The sequence below is a fragment of the Leucoraja erinacea genome, chromosome 37 (assembly GCF_028641065.1).
Source record: "Leucoraja erinacea ecotype New England chromosome 37, Leri_hhj_1, whole genome shotgun sequence".
In the NCBI taxonomy this organism is placed as follows: Eukaryota; Metazoa; Chordata; class Chondrichthyes; order Rajiformes; family Rajidae; genus Leucoraja; species Leucoraja erinaceus.
In genome coordinates, this window is record NC_073413.1 from 11,314,837 (window position 1) to 11,332,024 (window position 17,188).

A 17,188-nucleotide genomic window follows, 5' to 3' on the forward strand; every position below is an offset into this window, starting at 1 on the left:
TTGAATCTGAAAACAGTCATGTTGTATGTCAGTGGTAATCTGATCCCTGAAACGCAGCCAGATGATCAGAACAAAATTCCAAGCGCCGACACTAATTAACTAACTAGGTTAATGTTTCACCACCTGACATTTTATAGACAAACATTTAGAAACATAGAAACATAGAAATTAGGTGCAGGAGTAGAGGCCATTCGGCCCTTCGAGCCTGCACCGCCATTCAATATGATCATGGCTGATCATCCAACTCAGTATCCCGTACCTGCCTTCTCTCCATACCCCCTGATCCGCTTAGCCACAAGGGCCACATCTAACTCCCTCTTAAATATAGCCAATGAACTGTGGCCTCAACTACCTTCTGCGGCAGAGAGTTCCAGAGATTCACCACTCTCTGTGTGAAAAAAGTTCTTCTCATCTCGGTTTTAAAGGATTTCCCCCTTATCCTTAAGCTGTGACCCCTTGTCCTGGACTTCCCCAACATCGGGAACAATCTCCCTGCATCTAGCCTGTCCAACCCCTTAAGAATTTTGTAAGTAGAATTTACAGTAGAATAAACTGATTTAATGCCTACAGAAGATTAAACAACAAATGAATGGCTGGGAATAGTGTTGCTGCCTCACAGCGCCAGAGACCCGGGTTCCATCCTGACTATCGGTGCTGTCTGTACGGAGTTTGCACGTTCTCCCCGTGACCTGCGTGGGTTTCCCCCGGGTTCTCCGGTTTCCTCCCGCACTCCAAAAACGTGCAGGTTTGTAGGTTAACTGGCTTTTGGTTAAAAATTGTAAATTGTCCCCAGTGTGTGTAGGATAGTGTTAGTGTGCAGCGCGGACCTGGTGGGTCGAAGGGCCTGTTTTTGCGGCGTATCTCTGAACCAAACTAAACTAACCCATGGCCGGGATTTTAATTGGGGTGTATTACACGTAAGGTTTGGGGGAGTCCAGAAACAGGGGCCACACACACAGTTTGAGAATAAGGGGTAAGCCATTTCGAACGGAGACGAGGAAACACTTTTTCTCACAGAGAGTGGTGAGTCTGTGGAATTCTCTGCCTCAGAGGGCGGTGGAGGCAGGTTCTCTGGATGCTTTCAAGAGAGAGCTAGATAGGGCTCTTAAAAATAGCAGAGTCAGGGGATAGGGCTCTTAAAGATATGGGGAGAAGGCAGGAACGGGGTACTGATTGGGGATGATCAGCCACGATCACATTGAATGGCGGTGCTGGCTCGAAGGGCCGAATGGCCTCTACTCCTGCACCTATTGTCTATTGTCTATTGTAATATTTAAGGAGATCATATCCTGCAGGGAAATAGGGATATAAATCATTGACGTTAATTTACATTCCTGATCCTATGATTTGGTAACATGAGAGGCACTTATTACAACGTTGCCAACTATTAAAATAAATGGTGATGTTTATTTATGCTCATTTATTTGTACACAGATGTTTACTTTAGGCTGAACCACGTGTGGAGTCCAGTGATTGTGTGTGTGTGTGTGTGAGAGTGTGTGAGTGAGTGTGTGTGTGTGTGTGTGAGTGTGAGTGAGAGTGAGAGTGAGTGTGTGTGTGAGAGTGAGAGTGTGTGTGTGTGGGTGTGTGAGAGAGTGAGTGTGAGTGTGAGTGTAAGTGTGAGTGTGTGTGTGGGTGTGTGTGTGTGTGTGGGTGAGAGTGAGTGTGAGTGTGTGTGTGTGTGTGTGTGTGTGTGGGTGAGTGAGTGTGTGTGTGTGTGTGTGTGTGTGTGTGTGAGTGAGTGAGTGTGTGTGTGTGAGTGTGTGTGTGTGTGTGTGTGTGTGCGTGAGTGTGCGTGTGTGTGTGCGTGTGTGTGCGTGTGTGTGTGTGGGTGTGTGTGCGTGCGTGCGTGTGTGTGCGTGTGTGTGTGTGTGTGTGTGTGTGTGTTTCTGACTGGCATTCTTTAGTTTAGAGATACAAACAGGCCCATCGGCCCACTGAGCCCGCACCAGCCAGCGATCACCAGCACTATCCAACACACACTAGGAGACAATTTACAATTTTATTGAAACCAATTAACAGGGGATGATAAATGGGGCGCCGTGACCGACAGCCACGTCCTGTGGACAATCAAATGTCAGGGCATTTATATGGAAAATTCTAGAAGTCTACATCAGCATGGCGTGATAGATGAATTCTAAAAATAATACTTAAGTGGGTTATTGAAGTGCTGGCTGGCTGGCTGGTTCCACGCTAAGGATAATCAGGGGGTAAGCAGGAAAGTTCCCCCACGCATCATCCTTGACTAGTGACCTATCTTAAGCAGCATCGGTGGACTGTGGTCGGTGGTGGGAGATGCAGTAATTCCGCTACACAGCACCCAAACCCTTCAGTGATCAGTTCTGCAGAATAGTGGGCTGTAAGTAGGGCATTAAGATGCAAGTGAACTATGCAGTTCAGATCTGCCCGATGGTCTCGACTGTGCTAGCCAAGGTTTTGATTGAGTCTGAAGAAGGGTCTCGACCCGAAACGTCACCCATTCCTTCTCTCCAGAGATGTTGCCTGTCCCGCTGAGTTACTCCAGCATTTTGTGTCTATCAGGGTTTGAATCTTGTGCCAACGCAAAAGGCTCTGAACGCTGGGATTTGTGGGTGCAGAGAAGTGCTGGAATAACTCATTTCAGTTCACGAAATGTGTAGGAAGGAACTGCAGATGCTGGTTTAAACCGAAGATAGACATCTTCAGATAGACACAAAAAGCTGGAGTAACTCAGCGGGACAGGCAGCATCTCTGCTCTGGAGAGAAGGAATAAGTGACGTCTCAGATCGAGAGTCTGAAGTAGGGTCTCGACCCAAAACATCACTCAGGATAGGAAGGAAGTTTAGAGGGATATGGGCCAAAAACAAGCAACTGGGACTAACCCAGTATGCTAACTGGGTGGGCATGGACAAGGTGGGCCTGAAGGGCCCTTCTCGATGCTGTGACTCTATCTTGAGTGTGTGAGAGTGTATGTCTACTTTAGTTTAGAGATACAGCGCGGAAAAAGGCCCTTTGGCCCACTGACCAGCGATCACCCCATACACTAACACTATCCTACACACTAGGGACAATTTACACTTTTTACCAAAACCGATTAACCTACAAACCCACAAGTCTTTGGAGTGTGGGAGGAAACCGGAGCACCCGGAGAAAACCCACGCTGGTCACGGGGAGAAGGTACAAGCTCCGTACAGACAGCACCAGTAGTCAGGATCGAACCCTGGTCTCTGGCGCTGTGAGGCAGCAGCTCTACCCGCTGCACCACCGTGTCGTTTGGTCACCTGGTTGTGGGCGAGCGTTTTAAATTAGCTTCATTACTGGGCTGGTGACATGAAAGCACAAAGTACTGAGGGAAAAATCAGTGGGTCAGGCAGCATCTGTGGAGGAAATGGAATGGGTGATGTTTTGGGCTTGTGTTCGCAAATTTCCAAACGCAGCAGGTGAAATTGGCTTGTATTGTGTACTCGACACTTCGTGTAATCTCCTGACCTCTGGACAATCTCTGGGAAAGCACCAGGATAACAAAATTAATCTTCAACAACACAGTCCTCAACTCACGTAGTGTTGACTTCTCCCTGTCTATTTTTAGCTCGGCGTGGCCATTATCAAAAAAAAGATCCCCACGATTTCCCTTTAAAATCTTTCCTCCCTCAGGACTAATCGATGACCTTTTGTTTCATTTGCCTTTGGAAGCAGGTAAAGATTTCAGCTGAAGGTCGACACAAAGTGCTGGAGTAACTCAGCGGGACAGCCACGTCCTGTGGCCAATCAAATGTCAGGGCATCTCTGGCGAGTAGTGGGTGATGTTTCGGGTCGAGACCCTTCTTCAGACTGGGGATAAGGGATTTCTGCTGTCTCCTAGACTCATAGAAAATAGGTGCAGGAGGAGGCCATTCGGCCCTTCGAGCCAGCACCGCCATTCATTGTGATCATGGCTGATCGTCCCCTATCAATAACCCGTGCCTGCCTTCTCCCCATATCCCTTGACTCCACTAATAGAAACATAGACTCAAAACGGTACCCCCACTCCCCATTTTCCCCTGAGTGGCTGCCTGACCTGCTGAGTCACTCCAGCACTTTGTGTCTATCTTTGGTATAAACCAGCACCTGCAGTTCCTTTTGATTACCAGTCAATGTTATATTGAGTTCAGTTTTGCTCGAGCTGCAGGTTGTGAAGTTGGAAAGGGTGCAGAGAAGATATGCAAGGATATCGCTTGGGCAGGCACGGACTTTATTCCCCATATTGCACGAGTCTGGGGGCTGGGGCTGATCAGGAGCGGAATATATGGAGTTTGTTTATAAGTGCCAGGACTCACACACACACACACACACACACACACACACACACACACACACACACACACACACACGCACACACACACACACACACACACACACACACACACACACATTTTTACATTACACACAGGTGTTACATTAAACCAAGTGTGGGAGGCACCCGGGGAAAACCCACGCAGGTCACGTGGAGAACGTACAAACTCCATACAGACAGCGCCCGTAGTCGGGGTCGAACCCGGGTCTCTGGCGCTGTGAGGCAGCAGCTCTACCCGCTGCACCACAGTGCCGTGTTATCCACGGAGCCACATAGAAACATAGAAATTAGGTGCAGGAGTAGAGGCCATTCGGCCCTTCGAGCCTGCACCGCCATTCAATATGATCATGGCTGATCATCCAACTCAGTATCCCGTACCTGCCTTCTCTCCATACCCTCTGATCCCCTTGGCCACAAGGGCACATCTAACTCCCTCTTAAATATAGCCAATGAACTGGCCTCAACTACCCTCTGTGGCAGAGAGTTCCAGAGATTCACCACTCTCTGTGTGAAAAAAGTTCTCCTCATCTTGGTTTTAAAGGATTTCCCCCTTATCCTTAAGCTGTGACCCCTTGTCCTGGACTTCCCCAACATCGGGAACAATCTTCCTGCATCTAGCCTGTCCAACCCCTTAAGATTTTGTAAGTTTCTATAAGATCCCCTCTCAATCTCCTAAATTCTAGAGAGTATAAACCAAGTCCATCCAGTCTTTCTTCATAAGACAGTCCTGACATCCCAGGAATCAGTCTGGTGAACCTTCTCTGCATTCCCTCTATGGCAATAATGTCCTTCCTCAGATTTGGAGACCAAAACTGCACGCAATACTCCAGGTGTGGTCTCACCAAGACCCTGTGCAACTGCAGTAGAACCTCTCTGCTCCTATACTCAAATCCTCTTGCTATGAAAGACAACATACCATTCGCTTTCTTTACTGCCTGCTGCACCTGCATGCCTACCTTCAATGACTGGTGTACCATGACACCCAGGTCTCGCTGCATCTCCCCCTTTCCCAATCGGCCACCGTTTAGATAATAATCTGCTTTCCCGTTTTTGCCACCAAAATGGATAACCTCACATTTATCCACATTAAACTGCATCTGCCAAACATTTGCCCACTCACCCAGCCTATCCAAGTCACCTTGCAGTCTCCTAGCATCCTCCTCACACCTAACACTGCCCCCCAGCTTAGTGTCATCCGCAAACTTGGAGATATTGCCTTCAATTCCCTCATCCAGATCATTAATATATATTGTAAATAGCTGGGGTCCCAGTACTGAGCCTTGCGGTACCCCACTAGTCACTGCCTGCCATTGTGAAAAGGACCCGTTTACTCCTACTCTTTGCTTCCTGTTTGCCAGCCAGTTCTCTATCCACATCAATACTGAACCCCCAATGCCATGTGCTTTAATGCCACAGTGGAGGTCAAGGCGAACAATGCCTCTTTCAGAAGGCTAGGTGCAGTCACCACCTTCTGCTCGGTAATCAATAGCAGCTTGAATTGTGCCGCAGGGGATTAACCTCAGATAACATTTGAAAAATGTTTTTTGTGTACAATGGGAAAAAATGATTCTGGTGGAATAATGTTTACAGTGAATGTTTGCCATGCTTACAGGCTGCAACACATGCTTTATGCACTCATACCAAAGTGTAAAATAAACATAACACCCAACACAAAGGTAGACAAAAATGCTGGAGAAATTCAGTTGGTGAGGCAGCATCTTGACACTCCCACACCCGCTGCCTAACTGACACTGAGTTGACACTGCCTCACCCGCTGAGTTTCTCCAGCATTTTTGTCACCCTTCGATTTTTCCAGCATGTGCAGTTCTTTCTTAAACCTAACGCAAAGAAATCATATCAGATGTTTAAGAAAGAACTGCAGATGCTGGTAAAATCGAAGGGTGACAAAAATGCTGGAGTAACTCAGCGGGTGAGGCAGCATCTATGGAGAGAAGAAATTAGTTGCCCGAAAGGTCACTCATTCTTTGTCTACAGAGATGCTGCCTGTCCTGCTGAGTTACTCCAGCATCTTTCATCGACCTTTATGAAAGTGCGTGTTCTATTTGCCAACTATGGAAACTTTTTGCTATGAATAGATGGTAAAAGGTGGTTCCTTATCTCTGAGATGTTTGCAGAGATTAACTATGTCAACATGCTCCAGGCCAGTCTAGCAGAGACGTCAACTTCCAAAAGGCCAGCTACCCAACCTATCCCAACACCCATTGACCCATCAGGGCCCATGCCCCTTGTTTCACCTTGACGTCTGGTGGATTGTCAGACCTAGGTTATTTTATAATTGCTCCCTTTTTCCCACAAGGGGCGCAACGGTAGAGTTGCTGCCTTACAGCGCCAGAGACCCAGGTTCGATCCTGACCATGGGTCCTGTCTGAAAGATAGCGTGGAGGGGGGAGCGTGGAGGGGAGGGGAGGGGGGGGGATGGAGGGGAAGAAACTGGAGCTGAGTAAAGGCCGGAACAAATCAGGGCCGGCAACAGATGACCACTGGAAGAGTGGAGCCCACAATGGCTCATTGTTGACTGGGGAAGATGTGTTAACGAGAGGGATACAAGAATGTGAACAGTGCAACTAGCAGGATATCTAGGGTGGGGGAGATGGTGGTGGGGGGCAAATGGAATAGTTACTTGAAATTAGAGAAATCAATGTTCATACCGCTGGGTTGAAAGCTGGCCAAGCGAAATACGAGGCGCTGTTGTGGTTAACCTTGCCGTGCATGCGGTGAAATCTTCCTCTTATTAACTCTGAACTCTTTTAGCTCCACACCCATCGACATGTCTGTACTCATAAGTTCATAAGTGATAGAAGCAGAATTAGGCCATTCGGCCCCATCAAGTCTACTCCGCCATTCAATCATGGCTGATCTATCTCTACCTCCTAACCCCATTCTCCTGCCTTCTCCCCATAACCCCTGACACCCGTACTAATCAAGAATCTATCTATCTCTTCCTTAAAAATATCAATTGACTTGGCCTCCTTGGTCTTCTGTGTCAATTAATTCCACATGGTGGCGTTGCAGTGGCTGCCTCGCCGACAGTCTGTCTCATGCTTTTGTTGTTTGTTAGCATGTGTTAAATTTGTTAGTATGTTTTATTGTTCTTTAGCTTGTTTTATGTGTGGGGGAGTTGGGGGAAACTTTTTCTAATCTCTTACTTCGACGGAGATGCGATTTTTTTTTTCCGTATCGTATTTCCGTCCACGCTGCAGACTGGCATTGAGGAGCTGGCAGCCTTTGTTGGAGACCGACCGGGAGCTCCAACTGTGGGAGCCTGCGGACTTTAACATTGTGGAGCCGGCGGGCCCTGGTTAGGGGCCGACTCCGGGAGCTCCAGGCCGCTGGACCTTCGATCTGTGGCTGCGGGAGCTTCCATCGCCCCAACTGCGGATGGCTCGACTGCTCCGACCTCGGGAGAAAAATGATGGAAGAAGAATGCACTTTATTGCCTTCCATCACCGTGGGGAATGTGGGGAATCTGCCGTGGTGGATGTTTATGGTAACTTTTATGTAGTTGTGCGCCTTGCCGCTTTTTTTAAAAAACTATTTTTATTAGAAGCAAACACATATTATAAACATTTCATGCATCTCAGTCGTACATTGTTAATATTATCAATTGTAGATTGGTTCTGATTCTAGTTTTTTTTTTAAAGATAGGAAGTAAGAGAGAAAGAGGAAAATAAAAACATAAATGTCAAGATTTTAAAAAAAAGAATGGAATGATTTACCAATAATACATCTTTGGAGATAGGTTCGTGGATTATAAAGTATAACTTTTCATCTAATCCTGAGTTCAAGTTTCAGTTAGGTTACTGTGCTGGACCGATCTAGTCCTTCAAATAGTCAATGAATGGAGTCCATATTCTAACAAAAAGTTCTTGTTTGTCCACTAGGACAAATCTGATTCATTCCAGGTGTAGGGCCTCTGACAATTCCATAATCCACATTTTAATTGTGGGGGTTTTAGGGCCTTATCAAAATGTTCTGTAGTTGTTCGTCTTGTTGCTTTTTTAATGTATGGCCATATAGTAATTCGAGTTTCAATGTACCTTATCTGCTACACGTGACAATAAACAGACCTTTGAAATTCTGACAAAAGAATTTCCTCCTCATCTCCTTCCTAATGAATGTCCTTTTATTCTGAGGCTGCGCCCTCTGGTCCTAGACTTTCCCACACTTCACAACTCTGGACTTGTGCGTTCTCCTACCCTTCCAAGGTTGCTTCATCCATCCAGCACTGGCATTCCCCCGACCACACCCATCCTTTCATTCTCTAAACCCTTGCTTAAATCTGACATAAACATCTATCACCGAGCTTTACATCACCTCTCCTTAGACTTTATTTATTGGTGCCCTAATGGCTTTTAAATGTTGTTATTGTACCAGTGCCAATGGCAGCTCGTTCCATACCACAGTGACAACAGACAATAGGTGCAGGAGTAGGCCATTCGGCCCTTCGAGTCAGCACCGCCATTCAATGTGATCATGGCTGATCATCCACAATCAGTACCCCGTTCCTGCCTTCTCCCCATATCCCCTGACTCCGCTATCTTTAAGAGCCCTATCTAGCTCTCTCTTGAAAACATCCAGAGAACCGGCCTCCACCGCCCTCCGAGGTAGAGAATTCCACAGACTCTCTCTGTGAGAAAAAGTGTTTTCTCGTCTTCGTTCTAAATAGCTTACTCCTTATTCTTAAACTGTGTGGCCCCTGGTTCTGGACTCCCCCAACATCGGGAACACGTTTCCTGTCTCCAGCATGTCCAAGCCCTTAACAATCTTATATGTTTCAATGAGATTTCCTCTCATCCTTCTAAACTCCAGAGTATACAAGCCCAGCTGTTCCATTTTCTCAGCATATGACAGTCCCGCCATCCCGGGAATTAACCTGGTGAACCTACGCTGGGCTCCCTCAATAGCAAGAATGTCCTTCCTCAAATTAGGGGACCAAAACTGCACACAATACTCCAGGTGTGGTATCACTAGGGCCCTGCAGATGGACCTATTTGCTCCTATACTCAATTCTTCTTGTTGTAGAGGCCAACATGCTATTCGCTTTCTTCACTGCCTGCTATACCTGCATGCTTACTTTCATAGACTGATGTACAAGGACCCCCAGATCCCGTTGCACTTCCCTTTTTCCCCAACTTGACGCCATTTAGATAGTAATCTGCCTTCCTGTTTTTGCTACCAAAGTGGATAGCCTCACATTTATCCACATTAAACTTCATCTGCCATGCATCTGCCCACTCCCCCAACCTGTCCAAGTCACCCTGCATTCTCACAGCATCCTCCTCACAGTTCACACTGCCACCCAAGCTTTGTGTCTTCTGCAAATTTGCCCGTTCCTTTCCTCCAGAGATCTTACTTGCAACAGTAACAGGCCCATTGATGCAATAACATTATAGACAGAAAAAGCTGCTGCCCATGGCATTTTTATAGTTGAATCATGAGTGTTTGTACACACACTGACTAACCACAAACCCCTCATTTGGTACAGGTTTAGAGGCCCAGTAAACAGACGATGGAGTATCATCAGTCTCCAGGTAAACCCGTCAGATATAGTCCATGGTCGCTGGGTGTTGAGTGAGGTAGGGTTGTGGTTTGTCCAGGTTGTGCAGGCTGGCTCCAGAGCCTTATGGTTGTTGGGGAGAAGCCATTCTTGACCCTGGACGTCACCGTTTGCAGGTTCCCATCCCTCCTTCCCGATGGTAAAAAATAAATGAGAGCGTGGCCAGGGTGATTCAAGATTCAAGAGAGTTTATTGTCATGTGTCCCTGATAGGACCATGAAATTCTTGCTTTGCTTCAGCACAACAGAACATAGACATAGACATAGAAACATAGAAATTAGGTGCAGGAGTAGAGGCCATTCGGCCCTTCGAGCCTGCACCTCCATTCAATATGATCATGGCTGATCATCCAACTCAGTATCCCGTACCTGCCTTCTCTCCATACCCTCTGATCCCTTTAGCCACAAGGGCCACATCTAACTCCCTCTTAAATATAGCCAATGAACTGACCTCAACTACCTTCTGTGGCAGAGAGTTCCAGAGATTCACCACTCTCTGTGTGAAAAAAGTTCTTCTCATCTCGGTTTTAAAGGATTTCCCCCTTATCCTTAAGCTGTGACCCCTTGTTCTGGACTTCCCCAACATCGGGAGCATAGTAGGCATTGACTACAAAACAGATCAGTGTGTCCATATACCATTATATACTTAAATACACACATGATTAAATAAACTGATAGTGCAAATAACAGATAATGGGCTATTGATGTTCATAGTTTTGTCCGAGCCAAGTTTAATAGCCTGATGGCTGTGGGTCTCTGATGATGCTGGCTGCATCTTTGACTCAGCGACTACTGTAGATCACTTAGATGGTGGGAATGTCAGTCCCTGTTCCACCGGGTGGCATTGTGATGGCAGCCTCGCCTACAGCCTGTCTGTCCTTTTCATTGTTTTTGTTGTGTATTTAAAAATGTTGTGTTAATATAACCATATAACCATATAACCATATAACAATTACAGCACGGAAACAGGCCATCTCGGCCCTACAAGTCCGTGCCGAACAAATTTTTTTTTCCCCTTAGTCCCACCTGCCTGCACTCATACCATAACCCTCCATTCCCTTCTCATCCATATGCCTATCCAATTTATTTTTAAATGATACCAATGAACCTGCCTCCACCACTTCCACTGGACGCTCATTCCACACCGCTACCACTCTCTGAGTAAAGAAGTTCCCCCTCATGTTACCCCAAAACTTCTGTCCCTTAATTCTGAAGTCATGTCCTCTTGTTTGAATCTTCCCTACTCTCAATGGGAAAAGCTTGTCCACATCAACTCTGTCTATCCCTCTCATCATTTTGAAGACCTCTATCAAGTCCCCCCTTAACCTTCTGTGCTCCAGAGAATAAAGACCTAACTTATTCAACCTTTCTCTGTAACATGTTTTCTGGTTTGTTTTATGTGGAGGGGTGAAGGAGGGGGGGTCAGGGGGAACTATTTTTCAATCTCTTACCTTGCTGGAGATGCAATTGTTTTCCGGATCGTATCTCCGGTTGCTCTGCGGCCTACCATCGTGGAGTTGGCGGCTTTGCTCGGGACTCTTTGAGCCCCCACCGCGGGGCGTGGACCTACCATCGGAGCCGATTCCTTGCCTGGGATAGACGCCTGCGGATCTCACCTTCGAGGAGCTGGCAGTGTCGGGTTGAGACAGACGTCGGGAAGATCCAAAAGCTGCACGACGATCGATAAGCCTCTGACCTGAGGTCAGATCGCCCGGCGCGGGGGAACTGAGATTCTCACCGATGCGGGAGCTGATTGCCCCGACCAGGAGGCCCATCGCCGGCTACGGGAGTAAGATCGTCCCGTCAACGGAAGGTTCGAGACCCCCGACTGCTCGAGGGCAAAGGAGGGAGAGATTGCACATTTCTTTTGACCTTCCATCACAGTGAGGAATGCGGTGGATGTTTTTTATATTTTGCGTGTCCTGTCGCTTTTTATTGGCTAATGAAATTCCCCATATGTTGGCTAATAAAACATAATTGGCTACTAAAATATGATTATGATATGATGACTGACTGGGCAATGTCCACCGCTCAAGTTGCCAAACCAGGCCCTGATGCAACCAGACAGTTTGCCCCTGACCTGCATAGTTTATAGTAGTCAGCAACATGCCAAATCTTCTCAGACTTCAAGGGCGGTAGAGTTGCTGCCTTACAGCACCAGAGACCCGGGTTTGATCATAACTAGGGGTGCTGTCTGTGCAGAGTTTGCACGTCCTCCCTGTGATCTGCGTGGGTTTTTTTCCGGGTTTGTAGGTTAATTGGCTTTGGTCAAATTGTAAACTGACCCTAGTGTGTGTAGGATAGTGTTAGTGTGTGGGGTGGGAGATTGCAACCTTCACGTGGCCCGCCATGTTTCGATTAATGCAATCAACTCGACATGCACAAACGGAAGGTTGAATAACTTAGGTCTTTATTCTCTGGAGCGCAGAAGGTTAAGGGGGGACCTGATAGAGGTCTTTAAAATGATGAGAGGGATAGACAGAGTTGATGTGGACAAGCTTTTCCCTTTGAGAATAGAGAAGATTCAAACAAGAGGACATGACTTCAGAATTAAGGGACAGAAGTTTAGGGGTAATATGAGGGGGAACTTCTTTACTCAGAGAGTGGTAGCGGTGTGGAATGAGCTTCCAGTGGAAGTGGTGGAGGCAGGTTCATTGGTATCATTTAAAAATAAATTGGATAGGCATATGGATGAGAAGGGAATGGAGGGTTATGGTATGAGTGCAGTCAGGTGGGACTGAGGGGAAAAAAAATTTGTTCGGTACGGACTTGTAGGGCCGAGATGGCCTGTTTCCGTGCTGTAATTGTTATATGGTTATATGGTTGTATGGTTATATGGAAGATCAAATAGAACAAGTTGTCCTACAACTTTAGGCTGTGCACGCCACATGAAAGAAGACGATGCGCTGGTGTACGGGGTGATCGCTGGTCCGTCCGGGCGTGTTACCGCACCCTATCTCTAAAGTTCTGAGGAAGTACAAGTTTCCGTTCTTTCATTGATATTATCATTCTCTAATTGTTGCTATCAGCCTATTGAAGACTACTTCTCCCCACACAGATCCAGGCTTCACCCTCTGACACATGTCCTATCTACTCTTGTTTATTATTATTATTATTATGAAATTGTTGTAAACATTAGCGATGCAGTGGTCCTGGTTTCCGACGGGTACAGTGCCTTACAATGCCGTGTCGCAACTTCTACTGAAGTGTGGGTGGCTGGTCAGCTCGCTAGGAGCTCATCCGCCCTTTGACAGGTCTTGTTTTTGGTCCTGCTGGGGGTCCACAGCCCCCTCCTCACCTGGAAGGATCGAGGCCCTTCTACAGACACGTCTCAACCCGAAACGTCACCCATTCCTTCTCTCCAGAGATGCTGCCTGTCCCGCTGAGTTACTCCAGCATTTTGTGTCTGTCTTCAAAATAAAAGTCATCGTTAGTGCAAAAGAAAAAGAAGTCTGTCTGCAGGTGACTAGTGGGGTGCCTCAGGGATCTGTGTTGGGTCCTCTGTTGTTTGTCATGTACATCAATGATCTGGATGAAGGGGTGGTAAATTGGATTAGTAAGTATGCAGATGATACCAAGATAGGGGGTGTTGTGGATAATGAAGAGGATTTCCAAAGTCTACAGAGTGATTTAGGCCATTTGGAAGAATGGGCTGAAAGATGGCAGATGGAGTTTAATGCTGATAAATGTGAGGTGCTACACCTTGGCAGGACAAATCAAAATAGGGACGTACATGGTAAATGGTAGGGAATTGAAGAATGCAGTTGAACAGAGGGATCTGGGAATAACCGTGCATAGTTCCTTGAAGGTGGAATCTCATATAGACAGGGTGGTAAAGAAAGCTTTTGGTATGCTAGCCTTTATAATCAATCAATCAATCAATCAATCAACCTTTATTGTCATCTTGCAAGCAACAGTTGTACAGTGCAAAATGAAAAGACGTTTCCCAGTGAATAGCGGAGCATCGCACATGAAATTTAAAACATTTCACACATAATAACACTAAAAACAATCCAGTCCCTGATGGAACAGTATAAATAGTTAAAAGCAGGTAAAACACAATGTTAAAATACAATAAACCAATCATAAAAATGTCCGGGGCAGCTGATTTGAGTGGCCAGTGCCAGTTATTAAAGTGTCCGTGCCAGCCGCAGAATCAAGTGACTGTGAGTACAGAGTGACTGTTTAGCAGCCTCACAGCCTGTGGCAGGAAGCTGTTTAGCAGTCTTGTAGTCCGGGCTTTGATGCTTCGATATCTCTTGCCTGATGGCAGGAGATCCAGGTGTATGTGGAGGGGGTGCAGTTTGTCCTTAGCAATTCTCTGAGCTTTTTTCAGACAGCGGCTCTGGAACAGTTCTTGTACCGAGGGTAGGGAGACGCCAATGATCCTCTCTGCTCCCCTCACTACCCTCTGCAGAGCCTTCCTGTCCGAGCAGTTGCAGGTGCAGTACCACGTATTTATGCAGTACGTGAGTACAGACTCCACCGTGCCCCTGTAGAAAGTCCTGAGGATGTTGGTGGGGAGTGAGGCCTGTTTTAGTTTCCTCAGGAAGTGCAGTCGCTGATGGGCCCGTTTGACGGTCCCAGTGGTGTTCCTGGACCAGGTGAGGCTGTCCGTAATTTGCACACCGAGGAACTTTATGCTCTCCACTCTCTCCACTGTGGTGCCACTGATGTTGAGGGGTGTATGCTTTGGCTGCGCCCTCCTGAAGTCGACAACCATCTCCTTAGTTTTGTCGACATTCAATTCTAGATTATTTTTGCCGCACCAGTCCACCAGTTGTTCTACTTCCTCCCTGTACATTGATTCGTCATCTCCACTGATGAGTCCCACCACTGTAGTGTCATCCGCGAATTTTATGATCTTATTGTCCCTGAATCTGGCAGCAAAGTCATGTGTGAGCAATGTGAACAACAGCGGGCTGAGCACACAGCCTTGAGGGGAGCTGGTGCTCAGCGTGATCGAGCCTGAAGTGTTCTTGCCAACACGGACTGACTGCGGTCTCTCTGTCAGAAAGCATTGAGTCATTGAGAGCATTGAGTATAGAAGCTGGGATGTAATGTTAAAATTGTACAAGGCATTGGTGAGACCAAATCTGGAGTATGGTGTACAATTTTGGTCGCCCAATTATAGGAAGGATGTCAACAAAATAGAGAGAGTACAGAGGAGATTTACTAGAATGTTGCCTGGGTTTCAACAACTAAGTTACATAGAAAGGTTGAATAAGTTAGGTCTTTATTCTCTGGAGCGCAGAAGGTTAAGGGGGGACTTGATAGAGGTCTTTAAAATGATGAGAGGGATAGACAGAGTTGACGTGGATAAGCTTTTCCCTTTGAGAATAGGGAAGATTCAAACAAGAGGACATGACTTCAGAATTAAGGGACAGAAGTTTAGGGGTAACATGAGGGGGAACTTCTTTACTCAGAGAGTGGTAGCGGTGTGGAATGAGCTTCCAGTGGAAGTGGTGGATGCAGGTTCGTTGGTATCATTTTAAAATAAATTGGATAGGCATATGGATGAGAAGGGAATGGAGGGTTATGGTATGAGTGCAGGCAGGTGGGGCTAAGGGAAAATAGTTGTTCGGCACGGTCTTGTAGGGCCGAGATGGCCTGTTTCCGTGCTGTAATTGTTATATGGTTATATGGTTTCAGAAGGAACTGCAGATGCTGGAAAATCGAAGGTAGACAAAAGTGCTGGAGAAACTCAGCGGGTGCAGCAGCATCTATGGAGCGAAGGAAATAGGCAACGTTTCGGGACGAAACCCTTCCGGGTTTCGGCCCGAAACGTTGCCTATTTCCTTCAAGGGTTTTGGGACGAAACGTTGCCTATTTCGAGCCGAAACCCTTCTCAATTAACCGCGGGAATTTTATATGTATATAGTATTATTATGAGTATAGAAGTTGGGCCGAAGGGCCTGTCTTCTTCTTTTCGTGTCCATCCTGTTACAAATGTTGGCCTCGCTGTCATCGTCTGTCCTGAAAATGACACAAGCTTCCGGCGACAATCAGTGGGAGCCATCACTTGTTGCAATAGATGATGGTGGTGGCAGAATTAGCTCAGGATACTTCCAGTCTCCAGCCCTGTGATGTGGATGCTTCTGCTATGAGGCTGTTTCCACACTGTAAACATAGAAACATAGAAACATAGAAATTAGGTGCAGGGGTAGGCCATTCGGCCCTTCGAGCCTGCACCGCCATTCAATATGATCATGGCTGATCATCCAACTCAGTATCCCGTACCTGCCTTCTCTCCATACCCCCTTATGCCCTTAGCCACAAGGGCCACATCTAACTCCCTCTTAAAGATAGCCAATGAACTGGCCTCAACTACCCTCTGTGGCAGAGAGTTCCAGAGATTCACCACTCTCTGCGTGAAAAAAGTTCTTCTCATCTCGGTTTTAAAGGATTTCCCCTTTATCCTTAAGCTGTGACCCCTTGTCCTGGACTTCCCCAACATCGGGAACAATCTTCCTGCATCGAGCCTGTCCAACCCCTTAAGAATTTTGTAAGTTTCTATAAGATCCCCTCTCAATCTTCTAAATTCTAGAGAGTATAAACCAAGGTAACCAAGAGAGTATAAACTGTATCACTCTATGAATCTGTGGCTTTAGGGCGCTTTTTGATGGTGTGGGAGGTGACTGCACGGACCTTTTTCAAAATTCAAGATTCAAGTGAGTTTATTGTCATGTGTCCCTGTATAGGACAATGAAATTCTTGCTTTGCTTCAGCACAACAGAACATAGTAGGCATTGAATACTATTACACACCCCCTTCAACCTCCACCACTGACATCTTGGAACATGATTCCATCAGCAGTCACACTTTCCCCCCCTCTCCGCTTCCATTCCCTCCGTGACTCACCGCTCCATTCCTCTGCCTGCCTCCCTCCCTTCTCACGCCACTCTCCACCGAGAGAGGTCATGTCAGCTTCGTCACCTCTTAACTTTCTCCCCCACCTCCACCAACCACTGCTTTTGCAGATGAGGCTGGCTCATTGATGTGGTCTATCGGGCGCTGCACGAATAGATGGGTTCACCGCTTGGTACAGCACCACCGTTCTGCCAGTTAGTTGACTTTCCGACCCACTCCCACTCTCACCTCTCGCAATGAGTCAGCGGCCTCTCGTAGAGTCACACAGCCACAGAAACAAGCCTTCCAGGCCAGCTTGCCCACGGCAAGATGACCAAGATGCCCCATCTACACTGGTCAATACACAATAGACAATAGGTGCAGGAGTAGGTCATTCGGCCCTTCGAGCCAGCACCACCATTCTCCCCATATCCCCTGACTCCGCTATTT